We start from the raw sequence: 5,267 nt of genomic DNA, 5'->3' as shown, positions 1-5,267 counted from the left end.
CAGAATGGAAACCTTTGGTTGGTTCCTTGGGACTCCGCGCATGCTGCTTGCCTCCTTTGCACCAAAGAGGAAACTGGTACACTGCACCCGCTGGCGCTGGCCTGGCGCCCGCCTGGCCTTGGGCGTTGATACGTCTCTAATGTATCGACTTTTTCTCATGCTTTTCCTCTTGTTTTGGACACTAATTTTCATGATTTGAATGAAACTAACCCCGGATTGATGCTGTTTTCAGCAGAACTACCATGGTGTTGTTTTTGTGCAGAAATAAAAGTTCTCGGAATGGAACAAAACTTTGCGAGGATTTTGTATATCAATAATAAGAATTTCTGGAGCCAAGACCTGCAGGAGAGGGGCACCTGGGTGGGCACAACCCACCAGGGCGCGCCCCCTCTCCTGGCGCGCCCAGGTGGGTTGTACCCACGTAGTGGCCCCACAAGCGACCCCTCCTAATACTATAAAATCACATATTTCCAGAAAAAAAATCAGGGAGAATGAATTATCGCGATCCATGAGACCGAGCCGCCGCCAAGCCCTGTTCTTCCTCGGCAGGGCAGATCTGGAGTCCGTTTGGGGCTCCAGAGAGGGGGATCTTCGTTCTTTGCCATCACCCACACATCTCCACCGCCAATTCCATGATGCTCAGGACCAGGAGTAAGTTATTCCTTCGTAGGCTCGCTGGTCGGTGAGGAGTTGGATGAGATTCATCATGTAATTGAGTTAGTTTTGTTAGGGCCTGATCCCTAGTATCCACTATGTTCTTAGATTGATGTTGCTATGACTTTGCTATGCTTAATGCTTGTCACTTTGGGCCCGGGTGCCATGAACTCAGATCTAAACCGTTTATGAATTCATCATTATATCCATGTTTTAGATTTGATCTTGCAAGTTATAGTCACCTACGATGGTTATGTTACAACAACCCCGGAGTGACAACAACCGGGCCCACTCTCGGTGATGACTGTAGTTTGAGGAGTTCATGTATTCACTATGTGTTAGTGCTTTGTTCCAGTTCTCTATTAAAAGGAGGCCTTAATATCCCTTAGTTTCCAATATGGACCCCACTGCCACGGGAGGGTAGGACAAAAGATGTCATGCAAGTTCTTTTAATAAAGCATGTATGACTATTTGCGGAATACATGCCTACATTATATCGATGAACAGGAGCTAGTGTCGTATCGCCCTAGGTTATAACTGTCACATGCTAAATATCATCTAACAAGTCACCGATCCAATGCCTATGAATTTATCATATATTGTTCTTGCTAAATTACAACTATTTCTACTGTTATCGTTACTGCTACAATATCACTGCTATCACTGCTATCACTGTTACCTTTACCATTGCTGCTGTCACTACTATCAAAACTATCAAACTACTTTGCTACTAATCACTCTGCTGCAGATAATTAATCTCCAGGTGTGGTTGAACTGAAAACTCAGCTGCTAATACCTTCAAATATTCTTTGGCTCCCCTTGTGTCGAATCTATAAATTTGGGTTAAATATTTACCCTCGAAAACTGTTGCGATCCCCTATACTTGTGGGTTATCAAGGGATTTTTTTAGTGCCGTTGCCGGGGAGCATAGCTATATTTGTTGAGTCACTTGGCATTATTATCAATTTATCACAATGAAGAATCTGAAGAATGCTAAGACTAAGATATTTTCCTCAAAGGCGAGGGGAGGTAAGGAACTACCATCCAGTTCTGCTTTAGATTCACCTTCTGTTAGGAGTAAACTTGCAACACCACCACCACATGCTATTAATTCTGATATGTTGCAAGTTATTGATGATGCTACTTCTACTATGAATGATGCTTATGATGATGCTAGTACCATGCTCGATAACGATGATGTGCTACTTGGTGAATTTCTTGATGAACAAATTGCTAGAGTAATACAACATGATGTTGTTGAATCTGATGATGAGCTTGAAACTGAAACTCCTAAAACACTTCTAGAGATAGATCTCCTAGATAAGAATTGCCTAAGGTACCAGAAGGCTATGTTATGAGTGAAGAGGCAACTAGAGATATTCTTGCTTGTAAGGATAGAGACGATCTAGAGAAGTTATTACACAAGTATAAAGAAAAATCTTTGAATGCTAGAATGAAATGTGATCCTATGTTTGCTACTTCACCTATTGTTATTGCTGATAAGGATTATGAATTCTCTGTCGACCTAGAGTTAATCACTTTGGTTGAATCTGATCCTTTCCATGGTTATGAAACTGAAACTGTTGTGGCACATCTTACTAAGTTGAATGATATAGCCACCGTTTTTACTCATGATGAGAAAACTTGATACTACTTTATTCTCAAATTATTTCCTTTCTCATTAAATGGTGATGCTAAAGCTTGGTACAATACTCTTGCTCCTGGTTGTGTGCGTAGTCCCCAAGATATGATTTACTACTTCTCTGAAAAATATTTCCCTGCTCATAAGAAACAAGCTGCCTTATAGGAAATATTTAACTTTGTTCAAACTAAAGAAGAGACTCTCCCACAAGCTTGGGGGAGTCTTTGCCAGTTACTTAATGCTTTGCCTAATCATCCTCTTAATAAAAATGAAATACTTGATATCTTCTATAATGGACTAACCGATGCTTCTAGGGACTTCCTAGATAGTTGTGCTGGTTGTGTTTTCAGGGAACAAACTATTGCTCAAGCTGAAGAATTATTGAATAACATATTGAAAAATTATGATGATTGGACTATTCTTGAACCACCGCCTAAACCCACTCCGAAGAAGAGGGGTATCTTATACCTCAGTCCTGAAGATATGCAAGAGGAAAACAAATCTATGAAGGAAAAAGGTATTAAGGCTGAGGATGTTAAAAATTTACCACATATCGAAGAAATACCTGGGCTTGAAGCACCACCACCACCCAAGGTGGTAGAGGTAAAATCTTTAACAAAATTCAATGATAGTGATGATCCTCATAATAAACATCCTAGTCAATGCCTTTATGAGTTTGATAATTACATTAGGAAGCAAGACCACTTCAATGCAAATGTTATGAAACAAATGAAATATAATTCTGATATGATTGCTCGCTTGAGTGACTTGTTATTTAGAATCTCAAATGATGTTAGAGGTGTTGGAAAACATGCTTCTATGGTTCAAACCCAGTTAGAACAAGTTGCTAAATCACAAAGAGAATTACTTGATGAAATGAATCATAATATACATGACTTTGATGTTAGAGTTGCAACTAGAGGAGTTAAAATGACTCAGGAACCACTTTATCCTGAGGGACACCCAAAAAGAATTAAACAAGATTCACAAAGAAATAACACTAATGCACCTATTCCTTCTAAAAAGAAAATAAAAATAAAAATGATAGGGCTTTGCATGCTTCTAGTGAACCTAAAATAGACAAACCCCCTGATAATGAAAATGAAACTTCTATCTCTGATGCTGAAACTCAATCTGGTAATGAACATCGACCTAGTGATAATGAAAAAGACAATGATGAGGTTCATGAAGGCACTCAAACAAATGATGATAAAGAGCTACATAATGATGTTGAGATAGAACCATCTGTTGATCTTGATAACCCACAACCTAAGAATAAAATATATGATAAAAGAGACTTTTTTGCTAGAAAACATGGTAAACAAAGAGAACCGCGGGTTAAAAAACCTATGTCTTTTCCACCCAAGTAAACTAAAAAGGAAGAGGATGAAGAATTTGAACGCTTTGCTGAAATGCTGAGGCCAATATTTTTGCGTACTCGCTTGACTGGCATATTAAAAATGCCTCCTTATGCAAAGTATATGAAAGACATCATCACAAATAAGAGAAAGATACCGAAAGATGAAATCTCCACTATGTTTGCGAACTATACTTTTAAAGATGGAGTACCTAAAAAACTTGGAGATCCGGGTATACCAACTATACCTTGCTCTATCAAAAAGAATTATGTGAAAACTGCTTTGCTTGATTTAGGAGCTGGTGTTAGTGTTATACCTTTCTCTTTATATAAAAGACTTGACTTGAATAAACACCTACTGAAATATCTTTACAAGTGGATGAACTGCCATACCTAGGTATCTGTGAGGATGTGCCTGTTGTTGTTGCTAATGTTACTATTTTGACTGACTTCGTTATACTTGAGATGCCCGAGGACGACAACATGTCGATTATCCTTGGCAGACCCTTCTTCCATACTGCAGGGGCTGTTGTCGGTGTCAAAACCGGCGGATCTCGGGTAGGGGGTCCCAATCTGTGCGTCGTAGGCTGATGGTAACAGGAAGCAAGGGACACAATGTTTACCCAGGTTCGGGCCCTCTCGATGGAGGTCAAACCCTACTTCCTGCTTGATTAATATGGACGATATGAGTAGTACAAGAGTAGATCTACCATGAGAGAGATGAGGCTAAACCCTAGAAGCTAGCCTATGATGATTATGATTGTAATTGTGATCGGCCTTCTAAGGACCAACCTCTCCAGTTTATATAGACACCGGAGAGGGCTAGGGTTTACACGGAGTCGGTTACAAGGAAGGAAATACAATATCCGAATCGCCAAGCTTGTCTTCCACGCAAAGGAGAGTCCCATCCGGACACGGGACGGAGTCTTGAGTCTTGTATCTTCATGCTCCAATAGTCCGGATGATGCATATAGTCCGGCTGTCCGGATACCCCCTAATCCATGACTCCCTCAGTAGCCCCTGAACCAGGCTTCAATGACGATTAGTCCAGCGCGCAGTTTTTTCTTCGGCATTGCAGGGCGGGTTCCATCTCTGAATACCCCAAGGTGATCATCGAACACATAAACCATGTCCGGATCTGCAAAATGATCCTCACATACCATCGTAGAGAGAATGATATTTCGGCTGACAACTTTTTAAATGACGTGATATGTCATTATGGTTGGGTCATTATTCGAACCGTTTTCCCACAACCAGCCGTAGCGCATATTGCGAGGCGGTTTCCTTGACATGTCTTGTCAAACCAGAGATCGTGTCCCCTTATCATGGGATTCTCATCAATACGGGTATGGGTAATCCCACCACGCCATCAATCGTGGCGCTTGGGAAGTAAGCGATTCTCAACGGGCGAGGGGGAGGCGCACCACTTTCGTCGCCTTTATAAAGGGATAAGGGCTCCCCATTTTCACCCACGCCTTCCTCCTCCTTTGCTCATCCTTACCTCCTCGAGCTCCAGTGCCCTAGCCCAAGTCTTCTCCGCACAGCTAAATATGTTCGGATCCAGAGGCAAGTGGGTGGCCTCCACCGTGAAGGAGAAGCATATCACGAATCTCC

Source organism: Triticum aestivum, chromosome 1B (genome assembly GCF_018294505.1).
Source record: "Triticum aestivum cultivar Chinese Spring chromosome 1B, IWGSC CS RefSeq v2.1, whole genome shotgun sequence".
NCBI lineage: Eukaryota > Viridiplantae > Streptophyta > Magnoliopsida > Poales > Poaceae > Triticum > Triticum aestivum.
This window is presented reverse-complemented; position numbering follows the sequence as displayed.